We start from the raw sequence: 23983 nt of genomic DNA on the forward strand, positions 1-23983 counted from the left end.
TGTCTTTGGTGGAAAATCTTTTTATTCACTTAAAGCCCACACGTGATTGGGGTACAAATGATAGTCAGAAATGATTGTTCCTTGAGGGTGCTTAGAAAGAGTAATCAAATTGAATGACGCAGGGAAATGAGCATTGACAGCAGGAGCATTGCCTGGGCTAGAGTCATCTGCAGCTTTCTGCTCCCATTCAGTGTCTCCTAACAAAGACTGGAGACAGCAAACCACAAGGGGCAGAACATGCAATCACAACAGACATGCTTGTAACAGCAGGACTTCCAGCATTTTTTTTTATTAAATCTGAGGCCAGTCTTGAACACAAGCTTTTGTAGTTACCTGCTGCCACTTGTCAAATAAAAATTTGTACTACCATTGGCCATTTTATCTGAGGCAAAAATACGTTGATATGAATGACTACTAGAGATCTAAAATCCAATGCCGACTAAAGCTGCCTATAAGAAAGGGATTGCATCAATGAAATAGAAAAGGATAAAATGCTGAGGTTTTAATTGAGATCTCAGCTTTCTGCTGACCATCTTCTCAAGAGACTCTTCTGTGGAATTCAAAATTGCACCTTCTTATTAGCACATTCTCAACACAGCACAATATTGATTTATGATCTCTGGTTTAAGCCAGCCCTTCATTTATGCTGAACACCAAATGTACTGTGCCTAAAATAGCAAGACAACTGTTAGCAGTTGACAGAAGTGCCATTCTTGTGACCTTATCGCCAGTAGAATTATGACAAAGCTGGACCAATCATAGGAAGGCTTTTGGAAACCCCAAATTAAAAAGGTTTACCTTGCATGGGGTGAAAAATGACATTTCTGTACCTCACCTTTTGCTTTCATGTAAAGGGTGTTCCTTTGGTTACCCCAATGCCTTTGTAATGTTGCAAGGTATTCTTGTGAACATGATTTGCCACATGTAATAACCTGAGCAGAATTTGAGGAGCCCATTGGATTAAGAAAGCGAACAGCATATGAAAGTGATTTTTCAAAGCGGGATGCCTCAGATCAGTTTGTAACCAGTGTTGAATTGGACAGTTTAATCCAAGCTACCAATGCAGAGAAACTGACAGAAATGCTTTTACTTTTTTATGTAGCAACTTTTCCTCCATTTTGGCACATCCTGAAGCACTTTATAGTTAACGAAGTACTGTTGACATATAAGCACAATATTACGAAGCAGCTGATATGTACAAAACAAACTCCCACAAGCCACAATGTGATAATGACCAGATCAGGTTTTTGATGAAGGATTAAGCAAAGAATAAATGTTTGACAATATTGAAAGACTGCACGTTATTGGAAAAAAAAGTGGGTGGAAATGAAGAAGAACGGTTGCTATTTCATAACAGTCCTGTCAGTCTTGTTGCGCAGATGCATCATGTTAGAACAATCCCCATTTCTAAAAACTGAGCTCCATAACTCCCACAAACGATGTCTGAAATCCAACATTGCAGCTTTCACTGATTCTGATGAAGTTTAGATAAAAATATTCAAAGTTAATCCAATAGTTACATCATATTTTATAATGGTTTTAAAAAATTAATTTTAGGAAATGAACCAAATAAATTTATTCAGGACAAGCTGGTTAACACCACTCAAATAATTCTAATGGAAAGGTTTGCTGCACATATAAACATTATTCCCCTCTTCATCTCAAGCCTACCTAATCGTTTCCTACAGCTTTTAGATAGGGATTTCATTATGCCTTTAAGCAATTTTAAGTATCTTACTTGGTAATGTTTATTGATATGGTTCAGTTCCACAAAGGACTGATGAAAGATAATCATGCCTGATGCAACCTTTGCTTATTTATTGCAATGCATAAGTGTAGAGCAATATTTAAACTGGTGCTTTTTCGTATTTGAGAGCCAATCGTGTGTGATTATTTTCCACAGCTGAATGCTCTCTATATATCTGATGTCTTCAGTATTGAAGCAGTTAGATTTCAGACATCATGTGAATCGTAATGAAAGCAGTACTGCCTGTCTTATAGAGAGTGGCTTACAAAGCTGAGGACGAAACACTCCGAGCAACCATTTTTTAAAAATCTTGTTGAAGTAGCTTTAAAGGCTTAAGTGGACTTGCAACCATTGAGTGGATAACTTCTGGAACACAGGCAGGAAGGGGCTGGAGAAAGCTCCATGAGGATCCAGCCAAAATATAATTAAGTAATTAAATACATGTGCTAAAATCTTTCTTCATTAATGGCCACCATTTTCCATTTTACTGATGATTTTTTTTTTCTGAATGTTAGTGTTACTGGCAAGGCCAGCATTTTCATCTCTAGGATCAAGCATCAACTTTTAGTCCGACAAAGAGCTTGAGAAAACAGCAATTTTTTCAACGGGAGTCATTGATTGGAGTACTGCACAGGTGCAATAGGAGTGTTCCTGCACGGGTCCGACAAAGATTTTCAACAGGAAACCCAGACTTTATCAAAGAGAGTTACACCTATGGGAGCAGTCATTGTTAGGGAAGCCTGAGGTAGTGAAGTAGGCCTTTGGCTCAATGGGGCTTTGGCGGGAACAGGCAGAGGCAAGGTAAGTAGGTAAATTCATTCCTTATTTCTTATTTAAATCTTGAGAGAATAGGGGGTATGTATACAGAGCCAGTGTTCTGTTCTGGTTGTCAGATGTGGGATTTCCAGGGGACTCCCAGCCTCCCAAGTACATTGAGATCCAGCTCCTTAGAGACCATGGTAGGGAACCAGAGAGCTGCAGCTCGATGATCTTCAGCTTGTTAAGAAAAGTGAAGCACTGATAGACAGGGGCTACAGGGAGATAGTCACCCCAAGGCTCCAGATAAATGGGTGACTGTCAGGAGAGAGAAAGGGGAATGTCAGATAGTGGAGAGCACCCCTGTGGCCATCCCCTCACCAATATTTACAGGTTGAGTCTGTGGTAAAGAAAGCAAATATAAAGGCAAGGAGATAATGCTGAGTCTTTATAAGACACTAGTCAGGCTGCACTTTGAGTATTGTCAACAATTTTTGAAGGATGTGTTGTCATTGGAAAGACAGGAAGGATATCAGGAAGGATGTGTTGTCATTGGAAAGAGTCCAGAGGAGGTTCATGAGGATGATTCCAGGAATTGAGGGGATAACATATGAGGAGTATTTGGCAGCTTTGGGCCTGTACTCACTGGAATTTAGAAGAATGCAGGGTGGGGGATCTCATTGGAACCTACTGAATGTTGAAAGGACTAGATAGGGTGGATGTGGAATGGATGTTTCCTATGGTGGGGGTGTCCAGAACTAGAGGGTACAGCCTCAAAACTGAGGGATGACCCTTTAGCTCAGAGGTAAGGAGGAATTATTTTAGCCAGTGAGTAGTAAATCTTTGGAATGCACTGCCACAGACTGTGATGGAGGCCAAGTCCATGGATATATTTAAGGTGGAAATTGATTGTCTCCTGATTCTTCAGGGCATCAAAAGGTAAGGCGAGAAGGCAGGTGTGTGGGGTTGGGTGGGATCTGAGATCAGTCATGATGCAATGGCAGAGTAGATGCGATGGGCTGAATGGCCTAATTCTGCTCCTGTGTCTTATGGTCATGTGGTCTTTATTCGCCAAATACCCTCAGTGGCCACGTTGTTACCTACACTGTACTCCTATTGTTTGGATGCAGTCAGCATGATGCTGTTACATCTCAGGTGTTCCAGAGTCTGGAGTTCAGTTCCACCGCTGTTCAGTATGGAGTCTCTGGTCATCCTCCCCATGGAACGCAGGGGTTTTCCCCACGTGCTTTGGTTTCCTCCCACAGTCCAAAGACATACCGAGTAGGTTAATAGGCTATTGTAATTTGGTGCTGGATTAGGTTAGGGTTAATTGCGTTTACTGGGGTTGCTGAGATGGTATGGCTCAAAGGATTGGAAGGTCCTCCTCAATTTATTGCTAAATAAAATAGTTAAAGCAAATATCTAATCAGCCAATCATGTGGCAGCAACTCAAGCATGCAGACACGGTCAAGAGTTTCCGTTGTTTTTCATCCAAATGGGGAAGAAATGTGATCCAAATGACTTTGACTGTGGTATGATTGTTGGTGCCAGACAGGGTGGTTCGAGTATCTCAGAATCTGTCGATCTTCTGGGATCTTCATGCACAACAGTCTCTAGAGTTTACAGAGAATGGTGTGAAAAACAAAACAAAATCAGTGAGTGGATGTTCTGTGGGCAAAAACGCCTTGTTAATGAGAAAGGTCAGAGGAGGATGTCCAGGCAGGTTCAAGCTGATGGGAAAGCGACAGCAACTCAGATAACCATAGTGGTGCGCAGAAGAGCATCTCTTAAAGCACTACATATCGAACCTTGAAGTGGATAGGCTACAGCAGCAGAAGACCATGAACATACATTCAATGCCACATTATTAGGTACAGGATTTATAAAATTATAAACCGAACCCCCACCCACCCCCCGTCTCTCATCTCAGTACATGAAGACCAAGAACGACACAAGCTCATCTGGGAAACTACAAAAATCCAGGCAGAAGCATAAAACAAGAAATCAAGAGAATTTTTAGAAGTTAGGTTCTCAACAGGAAACTCTATTAACAAACATATTAAACTGGATGCAATTTACGAACCTGTGTGTCTGCAGGATCAGGATCAGGGCGGAGGGGTGAATCACGGGCACCTGAGGAACCCACACTCACAACAACCAATAACCAGTGATACGGGCCAGCGGAGATTGTTGGCCGGGAGCCAGCAGAGACTAGCAGCCAATGTGATAGCCAGCCAATCAGAACCACAAGCCAATCCAATATAAACATGAGCAGCCGGCACAAACAACACTCAATTGCCCACTGTCGATGTCATCTTGACTGGTGATGGAACATTTGCAACCTAACCTCCAGGCTCGGCAAACAACCCCACAAATGCGTATAATATATGCATAAATACATGATTAGCAGCATGTATTTACAAAGTAAACAGCATTATAAAAAGTGGTTTAAAATGTTTACAATGCAGTGCAGTGACTGAGGTAAAAGGTAGATGGGGTGGGGGTCTAACTAAAATGGTTGATCAAATTAACTGCCTGGGAGAAGAAACTTGTAAGATGTCATGAAGGTTTTTGTTTTAATAGCACTTTCAGAAAGGGAGCTTTTGGAAAAGGCAGTTTGCAGGGTTGTTGACAAAATGCTCTGCAACAAATTTGGATTTTAGATTATAACTCCAAGATAATTAAAGCATAAAACTCTAAAAGCACTCGGTAGGCCGGGTAGCATTGAGGAAAGAGAAAACGGAGTTCATATTCCAGTACAAAGAAGTGACTCCGACCTGAAACATTACCTCTTTTTCTCTCCACAGATGCTATAAGCCCTCCTGTTTCTAATTTTAATTCAGATTTCCAACATCTGCAATTATTTGAACTTCATTCAGTTTTTAATGTGTTTCCCTGTGTGTTTTTTTGTGTGCGATGTTTTTGGACCAAGGTATGGAAGGAGACTTTTAGGTTTTTTTAAAACTAAACCTAAAATGGCAAAGAGCTTGCACAACTCATGTCACTACGCCTTTTGTGAAGTCAAACAGGTGTGTATTTGTGACAGAGCAGGTCTGCCACAGGTCATTTCTTCCCTCCCCCAGTAGTCCCATAATTTTCATTGTCCCTGTCTTGGCAGTGCTGACACTACACTTACCGAGTGCACATGCTAAGCTAACATGTGCAACATGGACTCTTATTTTTGTACTTGCACACCCCAAGACAGTGGCATCCTTTGATACGTCCTGTTTTTTGTTACCTCTGGTTTCAGGGAGAGGACCTGACTGATGGTTGGGGTGTCTACAAAAGGTGCCTGTTTGTGGTGACACCCACTCTGTGCTCTCTCAGTGGAAGAATTTGACCTTGGGGACGGGGAAGAGTGCTGGCTCCTGGAAAATCGTTAGTTGTTGATTGATTTTGTTGTGCAAGGTCATTGTGATCTCATTGTGATTAATGTATTTCTGGACATTTGTGATTGTGAAGAAGGATGTGGATTCCTGTGTTTGGTTTTTTGTGTAATTGTTCAGGCTCATGGTAACATTTGCAAAGAATAGATCATCCCTTTTCTCCTAGAGTAAGGAGATCCTTACTCAAAGGCTCGTTTTGGTGCCAGTGGGGAGGGGAGAGTGTGTGCTAAGTTGAGGTATATTACTTCAGACTGATAGTTTGGATCTGAAGTCCTAAAGGTCTGATGGTATATATCTGCATTTTCTCTTTTGTAATTTTCTAAAAGTTTTCCGTCACTGGCACACAGTAAACACCTGTGCACTGAATGTGCTATTGCGGCCTGCTGCCTGATTTTTAAAGTCCACACTTTCATGTAGCCCTCACCAAAACCCAACGGTGTGACAGTATCAAGTTAATTCATTCACAAGCACAAATGAAATAGGTGCCAAAAGGACAGACTGGTGTTTGAGTGCAGATCAGGTGTGTGAATATTTAGAAGTCATTGGTGAATACAAAGCAATCATCCCTGGGTAAAGAATCACAGATTTGTCACGTCACTGGAGGAGGATTTTCAAGGCTCCAAGGAATTCCAGGTTTCAAGTGCGGCAAAATCACCATGGACAGATAAGCCAAAGTGTAGTCACAGCACAGCTGTTAAAATCTTTCACCCTTCCTAACGGTCCGTAGATAGGGTGGATGTGCACCGTCTTTATTTTCCCCAGGGTTGGGAAGTGATGCACCATCAATAACTCTCTGAGACGTGAGGCGAGATATCGGCTTTAATTGACTGGAAGAAAGAACAAGCAGCAATTGACCACCATGTTACATCCTGGAGACTGAGGGCAGGGCTCAGGCCTCAATTGCCTTTATACTGGGGTCTGTGGGAGGAGCCACGGTCAGTGGGAGGAGCCACAGGAGCAGTCAGCGGGGGGGCGTGTCCAGACAGGTATATGTAGTTCACCACATTCACCCCCCCCACCTTTGTTTTAAAAGAGAGTCCCCATGGGGCGAAGTTTCTTACAAGTATATTTACAGGTTAAGCCTATCAGGTGGTCGAATCTGTCGCTGTGATCTACGTAGCACCGGCTGTGATTGCACAGGTGCCGGTGGTGATTGCACCGGAGACAGTAGTTGTGCTGGTTTTGGCCTAACTGGAGGTGTCAGCCCACTAGGCGTCAGTGATCCCTCATGCGTGTGCGAGGCGCCTGGTATATGCGCGTGCGAGACGCTTGGTATAGGAGTGTCGTGAGGAGTCTGTGTAGGGCTCGGTGTGCGCGGTGTCACCTCGGGTACAGGGTTCATAGTTACCGTGGAGTGTTCGGGGTAGTGGTCTGCTGCTCCTGCGGGCGCCAGGTCGCGGACGGAGTCCGTGTCCTCCCGTCCATCAGGTAAGACCACGTAAGCATACTGGGGGTTCGCATGTAGAAGGTAAACCCTCTCGACCAGTGGGGAGTATTTATTGCTCCTCACATGTTTCCGGAGCAGCACTGGCCCTGGGGATGTCAGCCAAGCTGGTAGGGTGGTCCCAGTGACAGACTTCCTGGGAAAAGAGAATAGGCGCTCATGAGGGGTGGCATTTGTGGACATACATAACAGGGAGCGGATAGAGTGGAGTGCCTCGGGGAGGACTTCCTGCCATCGAGAGACCGGCAACCCTTTTGACTTAAGGGCTAAAAGTATGGCCTTCCGCACTGTGGCATTCTCCCTCTCCACCTGTCCATTTCCCTGGAGATTATAGCTCGTGGTCCGACTAGTAGCAATGCCCCTAGCCAGCAGGTACTGACGCAGCTCGTCGCTCATAAAGGAGGACCCTCTATCACTGTGGATATAGCAGGGATATCCGAGCAGAGTGAAGAGTTGGCGCAGGGCTTTTATGACGGACGTGGCAGTGGTGTCGGGGCAGGGGATGGCAAAGGGGAACCGTGAGTACTCGTCGATAATGTTGAGAAAGTAGACATTGCGGTCGGTGGAGGGAAGGGGGCCCTTAAAGTCAACACTCAGTCGCTCAAAGGGGTGAGTGGCCTTGATAAGTTGTGCCTTTTCAGGACGGTAGAAGTGCGGTTTGCACTCAACGCAGACTTGGCAGTCCCTGGTCATCGTCCTGATGTCCTCAAGGGAGTATGGCAGGTTCCGGGCTTTCACGAAATGGTAGAGTCAGGTGACCCCCGGGTGGCAAAGATGTGCATGGAGGGTGTATAGCTGGTCGAGCTGCGCGCTGGCACACGCTTCCCGGGATAGGGCATCAGGGGGCTCATTGAGCCTTCCAGGCCGGTACAGGATATCATAGTTGTAGGTGGAGAGTTCTATTCTCCACCGCAAAATTTTATCATTTTTGATTTTGCCCCGCTGTTGGTTGCTGAACATGAACGCAACTGAGCGCTGGTCGGTCAGCAAGGTGAACCTTTTGCCGGCGAGATAGTGCCTCCAGTGCCTAATAGCTTCCACTATGGCCTGGGCTTCTTTCTCCACCGCGGAGTGCCGAATTTCAGGGCTCTGAAGGGTACGAGAGAAGAATGCTACTGGCCTGCCTGCCTGATTGAGGGTAGCAGCCAGCGCAAAATCGGAGGTGTCACTCTCTACTTGGAAGGGAATGGTCTCGTCCACCGCATGCATCGTTGATTTGGCAATGTCCCCTTTAATGCGGCTGAAGGCCACGCAGGCCTCAGCAGAGAGGGGAAATGTGGTGGACTTGACCAGGGGTCGGGCCTTGTCTGCGTAATGGGGGACCCATTGGGCGTAATAGGAAAAGAAGCCCAGGCACCGTCTGAGGGCTTTGAGGGTGGTGGGAAGAGGGAGTTCTAACAGGGGGCGCATACGGTCGGCATCAGGGCCAATGACCCCGTTCTCCACGACATACCCAAGGATAGCGAGTCGGGTGGTTCCGAACACACACTTGTCCCTGTTATAAGTAAGGTTCAGGGCTTTGGCCACTTGGAAAAATCGTTGGAGGTTGGCGTTGTGATCCGACCAGTCATGACCACAGATGGTAATATTATCCAGATAGGGAATTGTGGCCTTCAGTTGGCACTGGTCCACCATCCAGTCCATTTCCCTCTGGAAGACAGAGACACCCATTTGTGACATCGAAGGGGACGCGCAGGAAGTGATAGAGCCTGCCGCCCGCCTCGAAGGCGGTGTAGGGGCAGTCCTCTGGGCAGATGGGTAGCTGGTGGTAAGCGGATTTCAGATCTATTGTCGAGTACACCTTGTACTGAGCTATCTGGTTGACCATATCCGCGATGCGGGGTAGGCGGTACGCGTCAAGATGCGTGAACCTATTGATGGTCTGGCTATAGTCCACGACCATCCTATTTTTCTGCCCGGTCCGAACAACCACCTGAGCCCTCCAAGGACTTGTGCTTGGCTCAATGATCCCCTCCCTGAGCAGCCGCTGCACCTCCGACTGAATGAAGGCCCTGTCCCCCGCGCTGTACCTCCTGCTTTTAGTTGCCACAGGTTTACAGTCGGGGGTCAGGTTGGCGAACAGTGGTGGGGGAGGGATCTTGAGGGTGGAGAGGCTGCAAGTGGTGACAGTAGCGCAGCTGTTGGCATGGTGCTGGGTGTGATGTGTGGTTCGGTGTGTGTGTGTGGTCAGTAGCGAGGTATATGACAAAGTCCCACAAAACTGAGGATTCCTGACAGTGAGTGGTGGGAGGGGCCCGTCATATGCCATAGTCACACTTTCGAGGTGGCTCTGGAAGTCGAGCCCCAATAGCACAGGCACACAGAGTTGAGGCATGACCAGTAGCGCAAAGTTCTGATACTCTGTGCCCTGCACCACCAATGTCGTTACACAACCCACCCGGATGTCTGTGGAATACGACCCAGAAGCCAAGGTGACCCTCTGGCTTACCGGCTGTGTCACGAGTCCGCAGCGTTGCACCGTGTCCGGGTGAATAAAACTCTCAGTGCTGCCCGTGTCAAACAGGCAGCTAGTCCTGTGCCCCTCCACCAGGATGTCCATCATTGACCTTGCAAGCCGATGTGGGGCGTTTTGGTCGAGGGTTACGGAGGCCAGAATTGAACTGCCGTCTTGGTGCCCGGTAAGCACCCGTGGGTCGGGGGCGGGGCGAGTTGGCGCCGACAAAGATGGCCGCCCCCATCCGGGCAGGCAAGATGGGTGCCCCCATGCATCACACGCAGCGCTGCCCGACCCCGCTCGTGGTTTAGACTTACAGACTTTGGCGAAGTGGCCCTTCTTCCCACAGCTGGAACAGGTCGCTTCTTGGGCCGGGCAGCGATTTTGGGGATGCTTTTCGAGTCCGCAGTAGTAACACTGCACGGGCTTGCGACTGGCAGCAGCTGTGGTCGGGTTCAGGCAGTTTGTGGAATCACGACTGGCAGCAGCATTGGCGAATTTGCTCGCGGGAACCGGCGGCGGCAGAGTCTGAGGTGTCCACGGAATCGGCAGGGAATCGCGCGGCTGGACAGCGTCAGCGTTGTGCAGAGCAGCCTCCAGCGTGTCGGCCGTCTCGATCGCCGAGTGTAAGGTAAGATCAGCATTTTCCAGCAGCCGCTGGCGTACGTACACTGACCTGATCCCCGTAACAAAGGCGTCTCTTACCAGGAGCTCCGCATGCTGTTCCGCCGTGAGAGCTTTGCAGTCGCAAGTTCGCACGAGTGTCTGTAGGACTCAGAGAAACCCGGCGCTCCACTCTCCAGCCCGCTGTTGCCGCATTGCTAAGCGATGTCTTGCGTAGACGGTGTTCACCGGCCACAGGTACTGTCTTTTAAGGGTGTCCAGTGCCCCTTCGTAGGTCGGCAGGTCCCTGATAAGGGAGAATACTTTCGGACTTACTCTAGATCATATATGTCAAACTCAAGGCCCGCGGGCCAAATCCGGCCCGCGGTGGAATTATCTTTGGCCCGCGAGATAATATCTAATTACTATTAAAGCTGGCCCCAGTAATCGAAGCGCCTATGGCGTATGATATGGCTAATGCTGAGTTTATTCAGGTACCAGGTTTTCATGGTTTTTAGTGTTTATTCGGCAGTCTTCTTCATAAGAAACGGAATTTGTAAAGTGAAACACTTTGTAGTTATAGCAGAGACTGAGACACATGAGAGCAGGCTGAAAAAACGGAGGCAATGAAAGCTGCGTTTGCACGTGTCCGACTGATCTGGCCCGCATGAAGCTGCATTTTGCTCAATCCGGCCCGTGACCTAAAATGAGTTTGACACCCCTGCTCTAGATAATAATATTTTGTACTTCGTGGCAGGCTCAGTCACTGGAATCTGTTCCAAGTATGATTGGAAGCATGCAAGCCAGAGTTCAAAGGCAAGAGCCGCTTCAGAGTCTTGAGGATCAAGGTCTAATTTTTCCGGACGTAAAATGCTGTCCATGGTTTAAACTTCCAGTCAATAAAATTGATGCACCATCAATAACTCTCTGAGACGTGAGGCGAGATATCGGCTTTTATTGACTGGAAGAAAGAACAAGCAGCAATTGACCACCATGCTACATCCTGGAGACTGAGAGCAGGGCTCAGACCCCAATCGCCCTTATACCGGGGTCTGTGGGAGGAGCCACAGTCAGTGGGAGGAGCCACAGGAGCAGTCAGCAAGGGGCGTGTCCAGACAGGTATATGTAGTTCACCACAGGAAGTCAAGAATTAGAGAGCACTGGTTTAAGATGGGAAGGGAGAGTTTTAATAGGATCCTGAGGGGCAACACTTCTTCCCAGAGGGCGGTCCATTTATGAAAGGAATTGCCAGAGGAAGTGGATGAGGCAAGCACATTAATGTTCAAAAGGTACTTGAACAGGTATTTCCCCTTTGTCCACTCTCCTGTCCTATCAGATTCCTTCCTCTCCATCCCTTTATCTTTACTACCCACATGGCTTCACCTATCACCTTATAGCTATCCTCCTTCCCCTCTCTCCACCTTTCTCAGTCTGACCTCTTCCTACTTCCTTTCCGGTCTTGAAGAAGGGTCTCTGCCCAGAACATTGACTGTTTATTCATTTCCATACATGCAGCCTGCTCTGCTGAGTTCCTCCAGCATTTTATGTGTGTTACTTGGACAGGTAGGTGGTTAGGAAAGGTTTAGTGGCATATGGGGCAAACATGGGCAAATGGGACTATCTTGGATGTGAATAGTTGGTTGGCAAAGGCCAAGCTGAACAAGCTGTGACTCTATGACTGTGTAAGTCTGAAGGAGTAGGATTAGTCCACCACCTCACCTATCTTAGAGAGATAATGATGAAGCGATTGCATAAAGAGTTGTTTAGTCTTATGTATTTGTTGTTGCTACAAGCCGTAGGGACATTCCCTTCCACAAGCTCGTGATTGCAGACCGTACACCAGTATTGGGTAGTTGTACCATTGCCGACAGGTAAGGTTGGTAATGCCATTTATTCAACTGTGCTGGTCAGCCAGTATACTCTCCCAAGGGAAATGATAATCCAGTTCTCACTCTTCACTTGAGAAGCATAATTTCGACCACTGATTCAAATATGATGATTGCTCTTTGTACCTCCTCTCCAGTCATTTTCTGAGCAATGCAGGCACGTTTCATGTTTTATGCTCAATCAATAAAACTCACCCACTGGGACATCAAGATGCAGTTACTCAAAAGAATATGGGAAATGTTAGAAGATGTCTCCAAATGATAGATGCGGGATTTGTGGCTTTAAAGAGATGAATGCAACGTTGTTTAGGAGTTTATGCAGTACGTGGGTGAAAAACAGACTGCTGGGGAGAAATTACTGTGCCAGGCATAGGATACCCAATGAATTTCATTTTGCCCAATGAAGTTCAAAATAACTTTATTACCTAAGTATATATATATATGTCACCATAAGATTCATTTTCTTACAGGCATACTCCATAAATCTAATAAACATAATAGAATCAATAAAGGACTGCACCAACAGGGCGGACAACCAGTGTGCAAAAGACAACAAACCGAACAAATACAAAAAGAAAGATTAAAAAATAAATAAATAAATATGCAATAAATATAGAGAATATGAAATGAAGTGTCCTTGAAAGTGAGTCCATAGGTTGTGTAAGAGTTCTGTGATGGGGCAAGTGAAGTTGAGTGAAATTACCCCTCTGGTTCAAGAATCTAATGGTTAAGGGGTAATAATTGTTCCTGAACCTGATGGTGTGAGCCCTAAGGCTCCTGAACCACCTTTCTGAGGACAGGAACAAGAAGAGAGCAGGATCTGGGTGATGGGGGTCTGTGATGGTGAACGCTGCTTTCCTGCGAGACACAGGATTTCTGAACAAGCAGCACACCAAGGTGTTGCCACACATGTGAGAATTCACATACGGAAGTTGGAATCGTAGAAAAAGTCATGCTCATAATGAGCAACAGCAAAATGGCTTATCTCGGCTTAATCTGTGAATAATCAAATCTGTTCCTGATATTGTTGAGGAAGTAAACAGACACTAACAAAATGACAACTAAATCACAGTGTGGGAGCTACTGGGAGAGTGCCTGAATAACAAACTGGTGTCTAGATCTGTGCAAAGACACTTAAATTATTTTCAGCCCGCAAATTACAATCCAAATTGAACATTTTTAACATATTGTTACAAACAGTTGGGAAGGAATTAAAAATAAAAATAACAAAATGTTTTGAGAAGCCCAGACAGCAGACAGAGATATGATGGTTTGTCAGCTGCTTGGAGGAACTTTGCAGTTCGAGCAGATTGAGAGCAAAATGAAGCAAGGTGGGGGAAGGAGTGTGAAGATTAGAAGACTGGAGACAGTTGCCAGGGGGAGATATGTAGGATTTTGAACCAAAGTGGCAACAACTCCTTTCTCCCCATAGATGCTGCTTGACCTGCTGAGTTCCTCCAGCAGATTCTTTTTTGACAGAGGGATCAGCATCACAGATGGGTTGGGGGAGAGGGGCAAATAATTTCAGAGTTGGAAGAGAGCTGGATCGTGAACAGAGTTGGTTTCCAGATGCCCGAGATGAATGTCTACTGCAGCCAGAAGGCTCCTCGAGTATGTTGCTTGGGTAACTTGTCCCAAAGTTAATGTAGTCAATATTTATAGTTGGTAACTGTTCCTTTCCTCCAATCCAGCAAGGATCACAATACTTTGGTGGGCTTCTCTTTTGTCACTCTGTAGATCATTGGCAGGTGCCACTTTGGCTGATGTTTATCAGGGCTAAGTTAACAATCTGCTGGCGAAACTCAGTGAGTCCAGTGGGAGGAAAGGAATTGTTGATGTTTAAGGTTAAAACCCTGTAAAAGGAATGAAAATGGGGAGGGGAGATGGCTAGTATAAAGAGGAAGGGATGTGGTGAGACCGGATCCTGAGATGATCAGTGGGCAGAGGAGGTGTACGAGATGATGGACAGGTTGACCCAGGCAGGGGAAGTGAGCAGGGATCATGTGCGGAAACAGGTGAATGACAGATGGAGGCAGATAAAAAGGGAGCAAGAGAAATAATGAGAGGCAGGTGAAGCAAGGTGTGGGAAGGAGTGTGAAGATTGGGAGACTGGATACAGCTGCTGGGGGAAATATGTGTCAGCAATTCCTTTCTCCCCACAGATGCGGCTCAACCCACTGAGTTCCTCCAACAGATTCTTGCTCCAGATTCCAGCATCTGCAGTCCCTTGTGTGTCCTCTCTAAATGACATATGCACCGACGAAAATAAACTTACTAAAAAGGACAAAACTTTGTCTCCACTTTTTTTAACATATGAAGATATATCAGCATCATCATTATGTGCCATGTCGTAAGACACGTGCGATCATGGTCTTTCATCTGTCTTTAATCCGAGAAGTTCTAATAAGCTCCTCAAAACTTTTGCCTGTCCATTCCTGATGAGGGTTTCTAAAGAGAAAAAGTTTGAAGACTAGCTTTATTTATCACCTGTACATCAAACCATACAGTGAAATGTGTTGTTTACATCAAATTAGATCAGCGAGGACTGTATTGGGTGCAGCCCACAAGTGTCACCTCACTTTCAGCACCAGCATTAGCATGTTCACAATGTACAATTTACTAACCCGAACTGTACGTCTTTGGAGTGTGTTAGGAAACCGGATCACCTGGGGGAAATTCGGGCAATCCTGGGGAGAATGAACAAGCTCCTTACAGACAGCAGTGGGAATTGAACCCAAACACTGGTGCTGTAAAGTGGCTGCGCTAACTGCGAAACCACTGGGCCATGCCTTCCACCACCATGCTGCCCCATTCAGGATCCCATTCCCAATTAAGCCAAAGCTAGATAAAGCACTGGTCTTGTGTGGGACACTTATGTGCTGTGGGTCTAATCAGGGTCCTTGCAGAATGACAATGGCAGAGTATCTTTGTTGAAACATGGAAGTGGATCCAGAAGGAGCCCAAATGGTCACTGCACAGCTCTTTTGGCAGCTGCTCTTCAGCTAACCTCTTTAGGGGTACTCCAGGAGTGATGCCTGGTTTCTAGCACCAGGTAAATATATTGGCCAGTAGGTTAACCTAACAAAATGAGAGAGGGAGTTAAACAAGATAAAAACTGAAATGACCTTGGCTTTCTCAATCCTTTCATCTTATTGTTCATTGATTTGTAGAGCACAACTCATGCTGTGTGTAAATTCTTAGGCTGAGCAATCACAGCAAAGAGCTGGGAACCTTGATTTATTCCTAAGATCTATTATAATGGTCAAGTGGCTCAATATATCACCAGTGTGTTTGAATGCATGATTGCAAAAGGGCATTCATTACTTACTGGATGAGGACGACAGTGCTGCAGAATTGGCTGTGTGATTGAATATTGAAAATGACAAGCCATTCTCCAAATTGCCTTTTTAAATGTTTAGGTACAAGAGTTCCCTTATTCTATTTAAAATGAACAATTCATAAATTGTCAGATTTAAATGGAAAAATACTTTCCACCAAATGATTTGAAATAGAAAATCTCTGCGCTTAAGAAGATTCTTCCCCATCATCCTTCCTTGGAAATATGTCAACAGTGTTTCTTCCTCACTGTAGGTCCTGGAACTCCCTATCCACCAGTATTATAGGAACACTTACACTAGTAGAGCTGCAATGCTGAAGATGGTGGCTTATCACCACCTTCTCAAGGGTAGTTACGGACTACCAGTGAATGCTGGCTTAGTCAGGATTGTGCAGGTGCCAGGCAAAGAATAGATAACTCATTGTTCTCCAGTGATCCCTCTGCATAAAAAAATATTTTGAGCTCAGCACAATGGATGCTTCTACAAGGATGAACTTGGACCAGTTAAGGCTTAAAAAGGTAAATGGTAGACTCTCTGTTGTGCTAATCATACAGCAGGCTGCAGTAAACCCATAATCCTTTTATGGGATAGACATGGTCAATTGAATTTCTGTTTGTAAGGTAACCTAAAAATGGATGCAAAATAGTCAAAGCATTTTACACGGAGAGTGATAAGTATGGTGAACGTACTGTCAGGCTTGCTGATAGAGGTGCTCACATTAGGAAGATTTAGGAGACTTTTAGAAGGCACATGGATGAAAGAAAAACAGAGGTTTATGAGGAAGGGAAGCATTAGATTTACCTTGGAGTAGGTTAAGAAGTCAGCACAATATTGTGGTCGAGGAGCCTATATTGCACTATACTGTTCTTCTATGTTTATTTATTATTATGTATCAGTTTTTGAAGCTGAATTTTTGCATAAGTGAAAGAGTACTTTTCAATCCACTTAGAAACTTGCTTTGTACACAATGTATTTAATATTAAAAATTTCAATCAGAAAACATTCCCCTTCACCCCACTCCCCCTTTGTCTTAGCAAGAACATATTTTTTGCCTTCATTTCCTGAAAGTAGTGACTTATGCTCTGTGAGGGTCAGTTCATCACCTCTTGCATCTCACCCATGAAACAGCCTTTGTAGCTTGGGCATTCTATTACATGTAAAATTTCTCTCGTCCTCGCCACCTGGTTAAAACTGCAAATCTTGCTTATTTTATTTCTTCTTATCCTATTGTCATTGAATCTAATTGTGGCATTCCACCTGAGTTCACTTAGGCAAGTGGTCGAATTTAGACCAGTGAGATCTCCTACCATGTTACAACCTAGATCCACTCAAGGTTAGGACGAGGGCATTGCTGTGCCTGGGCTGAGGACAAGGAAAACCATTGGCTGTCACGTGCACTGATTTTGCATTTGTCTCACTTCTCTCTGGACCATAGTGCTATCTGTGCGGCGTTTGCAAATTCTCTCTGTCACCTGTGTGTTTCCTTTGGGTATTCAGATTTCCTCCCACATACCAAAGATTCCTGTTAATTATAAATTTCCCCAAATGTCACTAATCAGTGAGGTGTTAATAGACATTTTTGAGATCATAAGACACAGTGATATGTAGAGATATGGGATTAATGAGTTTGCACTGGGAGTCAGCATGGATACAATGGGCCAAGTGGTCTCCTATATCAAAACCAAATATAAAAACGATGAATGACTACAGTTCAGCTGTCTGCTGTATGTGTATCAGCTTCACATTAAGACTGGATCAGGAGCAGATACCGCATAACACTCTAGTCATCAAGTTCGTATGTCAGTTGTGCTAAATGATCAGTGAGTCAGTCTCCAAAACATTGCTGTACTCTGCAGAAATTTCATGGTATCAGTTTGCGTACCAGCTTTTGAAAATCTCTGTCATATCACATGGTCTCAGAACATATCACTAAATACTTGATTTAGTGTAGAACTGAACCATTTTAATTTTGGGAAGGGTCTGGTATGGTCAGAGGTGAAGCACTGGTCCAAGTGGAACTTTTGATTTTGTGTCTGTTCTTGCACCTACATCCCATTGCTGGGATCTCATCAGGGTGATTGATAAGTTCGTGGCCTAAGGTAGAAGGAGATGAGTTATTAACTTCAAACTTTCTGCATAATCACTCAAAGAGTTGAACTGCATGTGCATGTAATGACAACTGTATAACTCATCTCCTTCTACCTTTGGCTACAAACTTATCAATCACCCCTACTGTGGACACTTTCTGGAGGTCCAAGATCCGTATGCTCCACAACCGCTGGACTAAGTGTGTGAATGTAGGAGGGGACTATGTTGAAAAATAATGTGCTATGTTTTCTAAAACTGACTCCATCTACCTTAGGCCACAAACTTATCAATCACCCCTCGTATATCAAGTCATATCACATGACACACTCAGTCCTTATTCTTAACTTAGAGGAAAAATTCATTATTTTATTCTTTTGCTATTTGTCATGCCTCCATACGCCATATGCCTTCCATCCATCTACCTGTCCAAATTCCTCTTAAATCTTGAAACCAAGCCCACATCCGCCACTTGCACTGGAAGCTCGTTCCATACTTTCACCAGCCTCTGAGTGGAGAAACTCCCTCTCATGTTCCCCTTAAACATTTCACCTTTCACCCCTAACCCATGACCTCTAGTCTAGTATCTCCCAAAATCAGTGAAAAAGCCTGCATATCCTTCTATCTATACCCCTCATAATTTTGTATACCTCTACAAATCTCCCCTCAATCTCCTACACTCTAGGGAATAAAGTCCTAACCTACTCAATCTTTCCATACAACTCAGGTGCTCGAGTCCTGGCAACATGCTTGTAAAATTTGTCTGCACTCTTTCAATCTTGTTGCCATCTTTGCTGTAGGTAGATGACCAAAGCTGTACACAGTACACCAAATTAGGCCTCACCAACATCTTATACAACGTCACCATCCCAACTCCTGCACTCGATATTTCGATTAATGAAGGTCAGTGTGCTGAAAGCTCTCTTTAAAAGACTATCTATCTGTGATGCCACTTTCAGGAAATTATGGATCTGCATTCTCAGATCCCTATATTCTATCTCACTCCTCAGTGCCCTACTGCTCACTGTATAAATCCTACCCTGGTTTGTCCTGCCAAAGTGCAACATCTCATATTTGTCTGCATTAAATTCCATCTGCCATTTTTCAGCCCATCTTTCCAGCTGGTCCAGATCTTGCTACAACCCTTTGTAACCTTCCTCACTGTCCACTATGCCCCCAATCTTGGTGTCACCTGAAAATTTGCTGATCCAGTTTACCACATTTTCAGCCAGATCATTGATATAGATGACAAACAACAATGGGCCCAGCACTAATCCCTACTCACTAATAGTCATAGGCCTCCAGTCAGAGAGGCAACCCTCTACAACTACTCTCTGACTTCTCCCGCAAAGCCAATATCTAATCTAATTTACTACTCCATCCTGAATGCCTAGTGACTAAACTTTCTTGACCAATCTCCCATGCTGGACCTTGTCAAAGTCCTTGCTTAAGTCCATGTAGACAACATCCACTGCATTGCCTTCATCAATTTTCCTGGCAGCTTCTTCAAAAAAATTCTATAAGATTGGTTAGACACAACCTACCATGCACAAAGCCATGTTGATTATTTCTAATCAGTCCCTGTCTATCCAAATACTTATACATCTGAGCACTTAGAATATTTTCCAATAACTTACCCACTATTGGTGTCAGGCTCACCAGCCTATAATCTCCCGGCTTATTCTCATAAACTTTCTTAAACAATGGAACAACATTAGCCATCCACTAATCCTTCAGCACCTCACTCATAGCTAAGGACATTTTAAATATCTCTGCTAGAGCCCCTGCAACTTGTGAGCACCTTGCCAGGCCCTGGGGATTTATCCACCCTAATTAGCCTGAAGACAGCAAACACCTCCTCCTCTGTAATCTGTATATGGTCCATGGCCTCACTACTGCTTTGCCTCACCTCTATAGGTCCCTGTATCCATATCCCCAGTAAATATAAATGCAAAAAATCCAGTTAAGATCTCCCCCAACTCTTTCGGCTCCATGCATAGTTGACCACTGATCTTCCAGAGGATTGATTTTGTCCCTTGCTATCCTTTTGTTCTTATTGTATCTGTGAAAACCCTTGGGGTTATCCTTTAGTGCTGTAATTGTTATATGGTTATATCTTTTCTGCCAGAGCAAATTTATGCCTTCTTTTGGTCCTCCCAATTTTCTTCTTAAGTGTTTACTTGCATTTCTTAGACTCCTCAAGTACCTGAACACATTTGACAAATTCTATCCTATCCAGCCCCGTTACAGTATTGGAGTCCTACTCAGTATGTGGAAAGTCAAAATCATCTACCATGTTTCTTGCAGCAGTCTTCAATCTCTCTTCAGAATTGTTCCTTTAAGTCCCATGGACTGTTAGGTAATGTATAATATAATCACATTATGATAGTCATCCCTTTCTTATTCCTCAGTTCTATCCTTATAGCCTCAGTAGTCGAGCTCTCCAGTCTGTCCTGTCCGAGCACTGAGGTGAAATTTTCCCTGACTAGTAATGCCAACCCCTCCCCTTTTAGTCCTTTTGGCTCTATCATGTGTAAAACATCAGAACCCTGGAGTACTGAGCTGCCAGTCCTGCCCCTCCTGCAACTAAATCTCTCTAATGGCTACAATATCATAATTCCATGTGTTCATCCATGCCCTGAGCTCATCTGCCTTTCCTACAATACTCCTTGTATTGAAATAAACACAAACCAGAACATTAATCCCACCATGTTCAACTGTTCATTTCCTGACTTTGTATGTAGGCTTAACAACATCTTTCCCCACAACTACTCCACTATCTGCTCCGGCACTCTGGTTCCCATCACCCTGCAACTCTAGTTTAAACCCCACTTCATGCAGTACTAGCAAACCTTCCCTCTAGGATATTGGTCCACCTCTAGCTCAAGTGCAAACCATCCCTTCTGTACAGGTCCCACCTTCCCTGGAAGAGAGCCCAATGATTCAAAAGTCTGAAGCCTTCCCTCCTGTACCACCTCCTTAGCCATGTGTTAAACTGTATGATCTTCCTATTTCTGGTCTCACTAGCACATGGCACAGGTAGTATCCCTGAGATCACAGCCCTGGAGGTTCTGTCCTTTAACTTGACAGCAAATTCCCTGAACTCACTTTGCAGGATCTTGTCACCCTTCCTACCATGTCATTGGTACTGACATGGACCATGACCTCTCGCTTCTCACCCTCCCACTTAAGAATGCTGTGGACTCAATCTGGGATGTCCCTAACCCTGGCGCCCAGGATGCAACAAACTATCCTGGAATCTTGTTCTCTTCCACAAAGCCTCCTGTCTGTTCTCCTAGCCATAGAATCCCCATCACTACCGCTCACCCCTTCCCACCCACCTCCTTTCTGAGCCATAGAGTCAGACTCAGTGCCAGAGACCTGGCAGCTGTGTCTGTCCTCTTCTAGGTCATTTTCACCCCCCCCACCGTGCCCCCCCCCAACAGTATCCAAAGTATTATCCAAACCTGTTGTTGAGGGGAACATCGACAGGTGTACTCTGCACTGGCTGCCTACCCCCTTTTCCCCTCCTGACAGCCACCCAGTTATCTGTATCCTGCACCCTGGGCGTAACTATCTCCCGGTATGTCCTGCCGATCAACTCCTGAGCTTCCCAAGTGATCCGGAGTTCATCCAGTCCCAGCTCCAATTCCTTAACACTTGAATCTCTCAAGTTGAGAGTCAAGGTAATAATGCTAATGCAAATTCAGTAAGTATACTTAATTAACTGTGAAACATTTTGCAACACTTCAAGAAGAACCAAATAAATTGCAAGTTGTTTATTTATTTCCAAGCAGGTTGCACGTTCACTTTGACATCTGTGTTGATGTGAGGCATGATTGCTAGATTTGTAATGTAAGTGAAGCCCTGAAGTTTTGAATTATACAAGAACACCCTGACACTTCAATTACTGACAATCATTAAAAATAAATACAACATTTTATTTTGTACAAAATAAAATGGAATTACAGTCACCTTAATTTTCTAAAGCAGGCAGATATTCACTGGTGTCCCTTTAAAAAAAATCCACTGCTTCCAATATTCTCTATTAAACTCAATCACTTGATAAAGATTTTAAATGGACAGAGATCCAGACATTAATAAGGCAGACAGCCATTACATCAGTGTGGTTACAAGTGCTGAGTGCGCTTATTTACTGTATATGTCAGCAGTTAGTTAACCAGAGGACTGGTTATTGTTCTAAAATCAAAACTCTATAAAGCTATGAAGGAGCATTGATACAGATTTTTTTTTGTTTGAAAGAAAACAGAAGCATTCTCTGGTTTGAGCTACATTTCAAGATATTTTTTCTGCAGTTTCTAAAAATGTACAAAACCCATAATATCTTGAAAGTTGGCCCTTCTCCAAATGCAACATATTGTCATTGTTGACTGCGACTATGGGCAGTTGTCATTGTGAATGTGAAATGAAGAAATAACCTTCATAAAGAAAATGGACTCTTACCATTTGCAGAATTTTGAAGCTGAACTATGCAGATACATGTACAAAATGGTTGTAGGGTTTAAGGATAGACATGGAGTTGCTATTTCTCCTGGATGTGGTGTCTAGAATCAGAAGCCAGAATTTTAAAATAACCAGTTATGAGAATGGATATGTTGGTCCGGACGGTTATACTGCGGAATGTTTTAAATCCTTTTCTTCTATACTCTCTCCTTGGCTTTGTAAAATTTTTAAAGATGCGTTAACTGAAGGTAAATTACCACAATCTTTTTATGATGCCTCCATTTCTCGAATTCTTAAAAAAGATAAAGACCCCACTGAATGTACATCCTATTGGCTATATCTTTGCTGAATACGGATTCTAAGATTTTTACCAAAATTTTGGCCACTAGATTAGAAAATATATTACCTCAAATTATCTCTGAAGATCAGACGGGATTTATCAAAAACTGTTATTCATCTTTTAACATTAGAAAATTAATTAATATAATTTATACTCCTTCATCTAAAATACCAGAATGTTCATTTCCTTAGATGCTGAAAAAGCGTTCGACAGAGTTGAATGGCCATATTTATTTAATACGTTGCAGAATTTAAATTTTAGCTTGAAATTTATATCATGGATTAAATTAATATATTATAAACCTTTGGCTTCGGTTCTTACCAATAATCAGAGATTTTTTTTCAGTTGTTCCGTGGTACGAGGCAAGGCTGTCCTTTAAGTCCTCTATTATTTGACAATGCTTTGGAACCTTTAGCCATTGACATTCGTGAATCACCTAATATTTTTTGTATTACCCGTAGGGAAGGGACATAAGTTATCATTATATGCTGATGATTTGTTACTATACATATCTGACCCTGAGAGATCTATTGCTGCTATTTTATCCTTGCTTGTTCAGTTTATTAGCTTTTCTGGCTACAAACTGAATTTTAATAAGAGTGAACTATTTCCATTAAATATGCAAGTTTCAATCTATAAACACTTACCATTTAAAGTTCTCACAGATCATTTTACTTACTTGGGTATTAAAATTCCCAAAAAACATAAGGATTTATTTAAAGTTAATTTTTTACCTTTAATTGACCAAATCAAGCAGCTTGTTACCAGGTGGTCCCCATTATCTTTGTCATTCGTTGGTTGAATTAATGCTATTAAGATGATAGTATTACCCAAATTTTTATATTTATTCCAAGCATTACCAATTTTTATTCCTAAATCTTTTTTTGATCTTATTGACTCCAAAATATCCTCGTATGTGTGGCAGAACAAAAATCCTAGATTAAGTAAAAATATTTGCAGAAGCCTAAGAAGGAAGGAGGTTTGGCTTTGCCAAACCTAAGATTTTACTACTGGGCGGTTAACATTCGATATTTAATATTTTGGACACAAGAATCGATTATAGCACCTTGCCCACAATAGGTAAATTTGGAATATAAATCTGTACAAGATTTCTCATTGTTTTCTATTTTAGAATCTTCGCTTCCTTTTGCTTTTTCTAAATTGAATAAACAAATAACTAATCCTATAGTTAAACATGCATTACAAATATGGTTTCAATTTCATAAATTCTTTGGCTTGAATAAGTTTATCTTATCAAGCCCTCCTATATCTAACTTTTTTTTTCAGGCCTCTTTTATGGATCAAGCCTTTGTATTATGGAAAACAAAAGGTATAACATGTTTTCGTGATCTATTTTTAGATAACAGTTTTATGTCCTCTGAACAGCTATCCAATAAATATAATTTGCCTAAAACTCATTTTTTTAGATACTTCCAAGTTAGAAATTTCTTGAATAATATGTTACAGTCTTTTCCGAAA

The sequence above is a fragment of the Hemitrygon akajei genome, chromosome 12 (genome assembly GCF_048418815.1).
Source record: "Hemitrygon akajei chromosome 12, sHemAka1.3, whole genome shotgun sequence".
NCBI classification, from domain to species: Eukaryota; Metazoa; Chordata; class Chondrichthyes; order Myliobatiformes; family Dasyatidae; genus Hemitrygon; species Hemitrygon akajei.